Genomic DNA, 11,133 nt, shown 5'->3' on the forward strand with positions numbered 1-11,133 from the left:
TAAGGAGGTCACAGTAATATCGAAAAGGACTCACAGTGCCTGGGCTTGAGTTGGGTGATTCGGGGGAAGATCCAGGATGCTGTTAGCAAGGAGGGGGTGATTCCGTGTTCGGCTATCTTAATAATTCTCACCTAAAAGGCAAAAAGAACCATGTGAGGCTGAAGCCACTGTTGGAAGAAAAGCAGCCATCACTGACCTCAGCCGGGATAGGCGATGGGGGATCATTTTTTTGTTTCAATGTTCTTGCTCTGGTCTGAGCAGACAAAACTGTAGGCAGAGTGGTCTTGTTTTCATCTTGATCTGGTGACCTCATGAGTGCTCTTGTCTGAGTTGGTGTTCGTGGAATCGTCGGTGTTCAATGGGACACAAGGCCAGCTGCGAGGGCCAGCCCTGCTCCCTCCCCTCTCGTCTGTGTACTTATTCCTCAGTCACGTAACACGGCGCGCTCTCTCTATGGCCTAGAAGCAGGGAGTCATTTACAGGGGCAGCCCCAGCATCGTCCCTCACCCCCCAGGCCCCTGCGCACCCTGGCTTCACTCTACTGCCCTGCACCCTGCCACGTGCTCTGAGTTCGTTTACACGTGGTTTGTTGGTATTGGCAGTCTCCGTTAGGACAGGGCCGTGTCAGCAGCCATACCTCATTTTATTGATCTTCAATAAGACTGTTTTTGATATTGATTGAATCTTTTTTAAATGCAGTATCTGAAGTACAATTATTTTGTGGCAACTGTGCATCGAGCAAGTCTGTCAGCACCATTTTTCCAGCAGCGTGTGCTCACTTTGGGTCTCTGTGCCACATTTTCCTAATTCTCACAATATTTCAAACTCTTTCTTATTATGATATCTTCTAAGGTACTCTCTGCTCAGTGATCTTTCGTGTTACTATTCTAATTGTTTAGGAGCACCACAAACTGTACCCATAAAAGACAGAAAATTTAACTGATAAAATGAGTGTTCTGGCTGCTCCATCAACTGGCCGTTCCCCCATCTCTCCCTCTCCTCGGGCCTCCTCATTCCCTGAGACACAACAATATTGAAATGAGGCCAATTAATAACCCTACATTAGACTTTAAGTGTTCAACTGAAAAGCAGAGTCACACATCTCTCATTTTAAATCAAAAGTTAGAAATGATTAAGCTTGGCTGGGCGCAGTGGCTCACACCTATAATCCCAGCACTTTGGGAGGCCGAGGTGGGCCGATCACGAGGTCAGGAGATCAAGACCATCCTGGCTAAGATGGTGAATCCCCATCTCTACTAAAAATGCAAAAAAATAGCCAGGCGTGGTGGCACACAACTGTAGTCCCAGCTACTCAGGAGACTGAGGCAGGAGAATTGCTTGAACCCAGGAGGCGGAGGTTGCAGTGAGCTGAGATCCCACCACTGCACTACAGCCTGGGTGACAGAGTGAGACTCCATCTCAAAAAAAAAAAAAAGAAAGAAAAAAGAAAAGAAAAAGAAAGAAATGATGAAGCTTAATGAAAAGACATGCTGAAAGGTTGAAAGCTAGGCCTCTTGTGCCAAACGGGCAAGTTTTACAACTGACAAAGGAAAAGCTCTTGAAGGAAATGAAAAGTGCTACTCCAATGAACATATGAATAATAAGAAAGCAAAACAGCTTCATTGATCATATGGAGAAAGTTCTAGTGGTCTGGATGGAAGATCAAACCAGCCACGACATTCTCCTAAGCTAAAGCCTAATCCAGAGCAAGGCCCTAACTCTCTTCAACTCTGTGAAGGCTGAGAGAGCTGAGGAAGCTGCGGAAGAGTTGAAAGCTAGAAGAGGTTGGTTCATGAAGTTTAAGGAAGACGCCATCTCCATAACCTAAAAGTGCAAAATGAAGCAGCAAGTGGTGAGGGAGAAGCAGAAGTGGGTGATCCAGGTGATCTAGGTAAGATCGTTGATGAATGTGGCTGCTCTAAACAACAGACTTTCAATGTAATTAAACAAGCCTTCTATTGGAAGAAGATGCCATCTTAAGACTTTCGTAGCTAGAGAGGAGAAGTCAATGCCTGCCTTAAAGCTTCAAAGGACAGGCTGGCTCAGTTGTTAGAAGCTAATGCAGATGACGACTTTAAGTTGAAGTCAGCACTCATTTACCATTCCAAAAATCCTAGGGCACTTAAGAATTATGCTAAATCTACCCTCCTTTGCTCTACCAATGGCACAATGAAGCCTAAATGATAGTACATCTGTTTACAGCATGGTTCTAAACATTTTAATGTTTTAAGCCCACAGTTGAAACCTACTGCTCCAAAAAAGAATTTTTCTTCGAAATGTTATTGCTCACAAATAGTGCACATGGCCGCTCAAGAGCTCTGGTTAGGATGTACCAGAGTCGTGCACCTGTAGTCATGTGGAGTCAAGTGCCTGTAGTCACAGCTATTCAGGAAGCTGAGACGAAAGGATCACTTGAGCCCAGGGGTTTTTGTCCAGCCTGGGCAACATAGCAAGACCCCATCTTTGAAAAAAAAATGAGAGAGATATATAGGTTGGCTGAGTGCATGAAAAAATGACCCAACTACATGATGCCTACAGGAAATTCACTTCACCTGTAAAGACAAATATGGACTAAAATTGAAAGGACAGAGAAAGATATTCCCTGCAAATGGAAACCGAAAGAGCTGGGAGTAGCTTCACTTCAATAAAGCAGACTCTGAATCAAAAAGTGTTAAAAAGAGACAAATAAGGTCATTATAAAATGATAAAGGGATGAATCTGACAAGAAGATATGACTCTAAATATATACGCACCCAATAACACAGTACCCAGATACATAAAGCAAATAATGTTAGACTAAAGGAAGAGATAGATACTAATACAATAATAGTTGGAGACTTTAACACCCCACTCTCAGCACTGGACAGATCATCTAGACAAAAAATCAGCAGAGAAACATTGGATTTAAACTGCACTTTAGACCGAATGAACCTAACAGACATTTACAGGACATTTTATCCAACAGCTGCAGAATACACATTCATTTCATCAGCATAGGCAACATTCTCCAGGATAGGCCACATGTTAGGCCACAAAACATATCTCAACAAATTTTTAGAAATCAAAATCACATCAAGCATCTTCTCAAACCACAGTGGAATAAAACTAGAAATCAATATCAAGAGGAACTTTGGAAACTATACAAATATATGGAAATTAAATTACATACTCCTGAAAAACCACAGGGACAATGCAGAATTTAAAAAGGAAATTTAAAAAATCTTGAAACAAGCCAGGCATGGTGGCTCACACCTGTAATCCCAGCACTTTGGGAGGCTAAGGCAGGTGGATCACTTGAGGCCAGGAGCTTGAGACCAGCCTGGCCAACATGAAGAAACCCCATCTCTACTAAAAATACAAAAATTAGCCCAGCATGGTGGCACATGCTTGTAGTCCCAGCTACTCGGGTGGCTTAGGCATAAGAATTGCCTGAACCCAGGAAGCGGAGGTTTCAGTAAGCCGAGATTATGCCACTGCACTCCAGCCTCGATGACAGAGCAAGATTGTCTCACAACAACGGCACCAACAACAAAAAAAGTCTTGAAACAAATGAAAATGGAAACACACATATCAAAATCTATGGGACACAGCAAGAGCAGTGCTAAAAGGGAAGTGTATAGCAATAAATGCCTACATCAAAGAAGAAGAAATATTTCAAATAGAAAACCTAATGATGTACCTCAAGGAACTAGAAAAACAAGAACAAGCCAAATGCAAAATTAGTGAAGGGAAAAAATAATAAAGTTCAAAGTAAGGACAGGTGCAGTGGCTAACACCTGTAATCCCCACACTTTGGAAGGCTGAGCGAGGAGCATTGCTTGAGCCTGGGAGTTTTAGAGCAGCCTGGGCAACATGGTGAGACTCCATCAACATAAAAACTTTTTTAAAAAATAGCCAGGCATGGTGGCACAGATCTATAGTCTCAGCTACTCAGGAGGCTGAGGCAGGAAGATAGCTTGAGCCAGGAGGTCAAGGCTGCAGTGAGCTGTGCTCATGCCACTGCACTCCAGCCTGGGGGACAGAGCAAGGCCCTGTCTCAATTCGTAAAAACAAAATAAAAATTTAAAAGATCAGAGCAGAAGCAGAACTAAACCAAATAGAGACTAAAAAATCACAAAGGATCAAAATGCCAAAATGTGACTTTTTGAAAAGATAAACAAAATTAATAAAACTGCTAGCTAGACTAACCGGGGGGAAAAAAAGGAAGACTCAAATAAGGAAAATCAAAAACATCAAGGAGACAGTACAACTGATACCACAGAAATACAAAGGATCATTGGAGACTATTGTGAAAAGTGATACACTAACAATTTGGAGCACCTGGAGAAAATGAATAAATTTTTGGACACATACAACCATCAAGATTGAACCAGGAAGAAACAGAAAACTTGAACAGGTCAATAACAAATAATGAGATTGAATCAGCAATTGAAAGTCTCCCAAGAAAGCCTAGGACTGAAAGATTTTACTGCTAAATTCTACCAAACTTACAAAGAACTAACACCAATTCTCAAACTCTTCCAAAAGAGAAGGAATTCTTCCAAACTCATTCTACAAGGCCAGCATTACCCTGATACCAAACGCAGACAAGGATACAACAGAAAAAGAAAACTACAGGCCAAAATTCCTGATGAGCATAGACACAAAAATCCTCAACAAAATACTAGCAAACTCAACCCAACAGCACATCCAAGAGATAATACGTCATGAGTAAGTGGGATTTAGCCCAAAGATGCAAGGATGGGTTAACATATACAAATCAGTAAATGTGATATTACATCAACACAATGAGGGACAAAAACCATATGATCATCCCAACAGACACAGAAAGTATTTGACAAAATTCAACATCCCTTAATGATAAAAATTCAATGCATTAGGCATAGAGGGAACATACTTTAACATAATAAAGGCCACATATGGCAAGCCCTCAGCTGACATCATACTGAATGGAGAAAAGCTGAAAACCTTTCCTCTAATAACTGAAACAAGACAAGGATGCTCACTTTCACCACTCTGATTCAACATATTACTGGAAGTCCTTGCCAGAGCAATCAGGCAAGAGAAGGAAATAAAAGGCATCCAAATTAAAAAAGAGGAAGTGAAATTGTCTCTCTTTGCAGGTAACATAATCATACATAGAGAAAAATCTAAAGACTTCACCAAAAAACTCTTAGAACTGATAAGTGAATTAAGTAAAATTGCAGTATACAAAACCAACATGCAAGAATCAATAGCGTTCCCATACACCAATAGTGAACTGAGAAAGAAATCAAGAAATAAATCCCATTTACAAGAGCGATAAAATAAATAGAATACCTAGAAATTAATTTAACCAATGATGTAAAATACTTCTACAAGGAAAACTACAAAACACTGATAAAAGAAATTAGGGAGGACACAAAAAACTGAAAGATCTCTCATGTTCATGGATCAGAATAATTAATATTGTTAAAATAACCATACTCCCCAAAGCAATCTACACATTCAATGCAATCCCTATCAAAATGCAATGACATTCTTCACAGAAATAGAAAAAACAGCCCTAAAATTTGTATGGGACTACAAAGACCCTGAATAGCCAAAGCAATACTGAGCAAAAAGAACAAAGCTAGAGGCATCATATTACCTGACTTCAAAATATCTTATAAAGCTAGTAACCAAAACAGCATGGTATTGTTATAAAAACAGATACACAGACCAATGGAGCAGTACAGAAAACCCAGAAATAAATCCACATAATCACAGCAAATTGATTTTCAACAAAAGCACCAAGAACATACATTGGGTAAAAGACATCCTTTTCAATAATTGGTGGCTGGGTGTGGTGACATGTGTGTGTAACCCCAACACTTGGGAGGCCAAGGTGGGAGAATTGCTTGGGCCCTGGAGATCACGACCAGCTGGACAACAAAGGGAGACCCCATCTCTACAAAAACTTTAAAAATTAGCCAAGTGTAGTGGATAGTGCCTATAGTTCCAGCTACTTCAGAGGCTGAGGTGGAAGTATTGCTTGAGCCCAGAAAGTCAAGCCTGCAGTCAACTACGATAGTGTCACTGCACTCCAGCCTGGGCAACAGAGTTCTGGACTCAAAATAAATAAATAAATAGTGCTGGAGAAACTGAATATCTATATGCAGAATAATTAAACTAGATTCCTATCTCCCCATCTACAAAAGCCAACTCAAAATGGATTAAAGACTTAAATGTTAAGACCTTAGAAGAAAATATAGGGAAAATGCTTCAGGACATCAGTCTTGGCAGATTTTATGACTAAGACCTCAAAAGCCTAGGCAACAAAAACAAAAATAGACAAATGAGAGTTAAACTAAGACTCTGTTACACTGAAAAAAAAAAATCCAGTGTGGAAAGACAACCTATAGAATGGGAGAAAATGTTTGCAAGCTACTCATCCAACAAAGGACTAATAACCAGACTACAAGGAACTCAAACAATTCAATGGAAAACAACAAGAAATAATTTGATTAAAGAGTGGGCAAATGATTTGAATAGAACTTTCTCAAAAGAAGATGTACAAATGGCCAACAGATATACGGAAAAATGTTCAACATTGCTAATCATCAGGGAACTCAAAATCCAAATCACTGTGAGATAGATATCCCAATTCAAATGGTTATTATCAAAAAGTCAAGAAATAAATGCTGGTAAGAATGTGGAGAAAATGTAACTCTTATACATTATTGGTGGGAATGTAAATTAGTACAGCCATTATGGAAAACGGTATGGAGGTTTCTCAAAAAAAAACTGAAAAACTAAAGTTAGACAGGGAGAGCTCCAACTTCTGTGTCTGCCCAAATATCTGGTGAATTCCAGAGTTATGCATGCATGAGACAGACTCTAAGCACTGCAGCTGAATTTTCAGTTGCTCACCGTTGCAAGGGAGACAGTTTGAAGATTAATGTTTGCCTAATAAGCCTGATTAAACAAACAATGAAACTAAATTGATAATCTTCAAAGGAATATAACAGAATTTGCATTCTTTTCACTGGGTAAGTTGCAATGTCCAAGACATAACCCTAAATTACTTGACGCATGAAAAAGCAGAAAATGTTATCCACAGGAGACAAAGAATTTTATAAATAAGGAAAGTAACAAAGTAATATAATTTAGCTAAGATTTGACAGCTAGTGAAAACCAGTGCCAAATCCTGAAACCTGGTCTACTAACTCTAAATCCCACTTTCTTTTCACTTCTTTAAATCTGTCCCATCTCTAAAATTTTATGTCAGTATGATATATTTCTTCCAATTTAATAAAAATATTTTGCTCTGAAAAAAAAAAAAAAAACTTAAAAACCATAAAACTCACTACTGAGTATTTATCCAAAAGAAAGAAAGAAAATCAGTACATCAAAGGTATACCTGCATTCCCACGTTTATTGCAGTACTATTCACAATAACCAAAATAGAGAATCAACCTGTGTCCATCAAGGAATGAATGGGTAAAGAAAATGTGGTATATATACACAATGGAATACTATGCAGCCATTAAAAAGAATAAAATCCTGTCATTTACAGCAACATGGATTGAACTGGATTACATTATGTTAGGTGAAATAAGTCACGCACAGAATGACAAATATTACATGTTCTCATTCATATGTGAGAGCCAAAAATGTTTATCTCATGGAGGTAGAGAGCAGAATGATAGTTTACCAGAGTCTGGGAAGAATGGGGAGGGCGATGAAGAGAGGCTGGTTAATGCATACAGACAAACAGTTTGAGAGAAGGAATAAGTTCCAGTGTTTGACAGCACAGTAATCTAACTATGGTTATATTATATGTTAACAACAATATGTTTTATATTTCACAACTAGAAGACTTAAAATGCTCCCAACACAAAGAAATGGTAACTTTTCAAAATGATGGATATCCTAAATGCCCTGATTTGATCATTACATTTTGTATGCATGTACCAAAATATCACATGTACTGATAAATATGTTCAATTATCATGTATGAATTTATTTTTTAAAAGTGAGGAGTTGACACAGCTACCCCAAACTTTAGCAATTACCACCTGATAGTCAACAGCCATCAACATCAGGGCAAGACCCTCCACCAGCAAAAAGATTGTGATTTGTCAAAGGCTCAGATGCTCCTTAGCATTTTTTTAAGCAATGAAGTATTCTTAATTAAGATATGTACATTGGGTTTTTAGATATAATGCCAGTGCACACACTAGATGACAGTACAGTGTGAACATAACTTTTATATGCATTGGGAGACCAAACAATTTGTGTGACTCACTTTACTGCGATCTTCACTCTATTGCAGTGGTCTGGAACAGAATCTGTAATGTTTCTGTGGTATGCCTGTATTTTTTCACTGATGTATCCTTATTGCCTGGAACACAGTATGTACTCAGTAAACATTTGCTGGCAATGCTATTAATTAAAGAACATATTATCTGTATGATACATATGCACCTGGCCAAATAACATCTGATTTTTTTTTTTTTTTTGAGGCACTGTCTCACTCTATTACCTAGGCTGAGTGCAGTGCTGTGATCCTGACTCACTGCAGCCTCAACCTTCCAGACTCAAATGATCCTCCTGCCTCAGCCTACTGAGTAGCTGGGACCACAGATGCACACCACCACACTCGGCTAATTTTTAGATGTTTTTACTGCAGAGACAAGGTCTCACTATGTTGCCCAGGCTCGTCTCAAATTCCTGGGCTCAAGGGATCCTCCTACCTTGGTCTCCCAAAGTGCAGGGATTACAGGCAAGAGCCATTGCACCCAGCCAACATCTGATCTTTTCTAGTAGAATATTTCAATGTCTTGATTCTCAGGAACACTTTTCCAAAAGATAATTAAGAGTAGCTCCATCCATCCAACCACACACTCATCCATTATCCACAACCCATCCATCCATTTATCCACTCAGTTTTTCGCCATCCATCCACCCATCTTATCCACCATTCATCCACCTACCCACCCATCCAGTCAGCCACCCACCCATCCATTTACCCATACGCCCACCATCCATTCATCATGCACCCAACACCTATCCATCCACCCATTCATCCATCTACCCACCCATTCAGCCACTCATCCATTCAGACATCCATCCCCCGCTGGGCGGGGCTAGGAGAATGTGGAGCAGAGCCAGGAAAGGCGTGGCCAGGAGAGGCAAGGAGGGGCTTATGAGGCCAAAGACCAAGGCGGTGGCCGGGTGGGAGTCAGAACCTTGGGCCAGTGTGGCCCTTGTTGGGTCCCAGTTTCTTGCTCCATCCTTGGAATCAAGGGTAGTGGGACTTTGACATCGGGAAGGTCTGACACAAAGAGCTCCCCGCCCACTCCAAGTCTTTCCAGGAGGGGCCTCAAAACCCGCGGCCCTCTCCTGCTATCAGCACTGCTCATTCCAAACCCATCTCGGCCCCGGCTGAGGGAACAGATGACAGCTTTACTCCAAGTGACATAAATGATGAATATTTATCACGTTGGAACAAAGAAGAATATTTGTCATTTCTAAATAGCCTTATCCAACTGGGACAGGGATGCTTACTATATTGTTCAAGCTAGTGTTAATTTTAAGTAACCCACATCTGTAACTATAACACATTACTTTGAATGAGTAGTACTTGCTTTCTGAACAACATACAGCGATCAGTCGCCATGGTAGAGTACATTTTTCATTAAAAGGCAGCTCACAGATGAGCTTATGGGAGCGGGTTCTGCCAGGTGGAAGCGAAACTGATGGCTCACAAAGGAGCTATTAGCAGTTGCCAAAGAATGAATTAAGTCTTCAAGACCTTGGCATTACCCCAGAGCATAATTTTCCTTGCCTTTCAGTCTTGCTCTCACTTTCTGCTTCAGTTCTTAGTTGGCACCGCCGTTACATGACACAGCAACTCTTAGACTGCTTGTTTTTGGTCAGAAAATAAAGGGGAAAAAGCTGAATCTAGCCATTCCCGTGGCCAGACTGTTTTTTCTTTCTCTGTGTGTTTTCCCTGTTCTTTGCTACCAAGTGGCATGGGGAGGGGGGGACTTGAACCATGACAGTATCGTGAAAATTGCCAGGCTGTTTTGTACTGTAATTTGAGGGGTTCCCTGGTGGCATTAGGTTGTGGGAGCAGCCTTATCTGTTGTGGGAACCCTGCAAGTGGCCCACTTTGCAGGCAACACCCTGGGTGTGTCTCCCTCCTGTTGTGCAGGGGGTGAGCAGCCAGAGGAGCCCCTCCATTGCTACTGGACTCGGGCACGTGTTTACAATCTGGAGGGTAGAGACTAAAAGTAAGAAGCAAAAGGATGAAATTTTTCTTCCTAATAGTGAATGTTTAATCACACATAACACCAAAATTCAATCTTTGTGGCTCATGCCTATAATCCCAGGCTTTTGGAGGCTGAGATGGGTGGTTTGCTTTGAGCCCAGGAGTTTGAGACCAGCCAGGGCAACATACTGAGACCCAGTCTCTACAAAAAAAAAAAATATATATATATATATACAAAAATTAACTGGACATGGTAGCGCATGACTGTAGTCCCAGCTACTCGAGGGGCTGAGGTGGGAGGATGGCTTGGACCCAAGAGGAGGTGAGGTTGTGGTGACCCAGGGTCATGCTACTGCACTCCAGCCTGGGCAACAGAGCAAGACCCTGTCTCCAAAAGGAAAAAAAAATGATTAAATATTTATCTGCAGCAATAAATGTACCTGGAATTTAAAGCAGATTATAAGTTGTGGGAAGTAAAAAAGTTCCACTTTAAAGTTTCCTTTCTTGTGAAAGAATAAATCATAAGTGCGCTAATAACTCTTTTTTAAACCCTATCCTATGTAGCTGTTGGACATGCCATGCTTGCAGGCCCGTAGTACACCCTATGTCCTTGTAGTTTAACCAAGACATCTGTGCTAGACATTCTCACAGGCATGCCCCAGCTCGCCCACTATGCCCCTTAACTGTTTAGAAAAGTTTTAAGTTATTAGCCAATTGGGTTTTAGTTTAGATTGTGAGATCTGGCTCCAGCCAATAGAGATCAGACACAGCAGTAAGGATGACCCCCCCAATGTGTGAGGAATAAATTTTACGTCTACTTTTCCTTTGTTCATTGTACTCTTACAGCAAGATGGCTAGTGAGAGTACCCTTTCTGCAGTCCAGGAAGTAAAGATTG

General features: G+C 40.7%; 1 long non-coding RNA gene across 1 annotated transcript; it reads left to right on the top strand.

Moving 5' to 3' along the window:
• Positions 1-1,311: 1,311 nt before the first annotated feature.
• Positions 1,312-10,641, top strand: LOC116566635. The gene is made up of 2 exons (XR_004275939.1): positions 1,312-1,357; positions 10,565-10,641. It is a non-coding gene; the product is annotated as an uncharacterized LOC116566635 (long non-coding RNA).
• The last annotated feature ends 492 nt before the right edge of the window (positions 10,642-11,133 follow it).

Source organism: Sapajus apella, unplaced genomic scaffold (assembly GCF_009761245.1).
Source record: "Sapajus apella isolate SASKATOON/1434 unplaced genomic scaffold, GSC_monkey_1.0 scaffold43, whole genome shotgun sequence".
Taxonomy (NCBI): domain Eukaryota; kingdom Metazoa; phylum Chordata; class Mammalia; order Primates; family Cebidae; genus Sapajus; species Sapajus apella.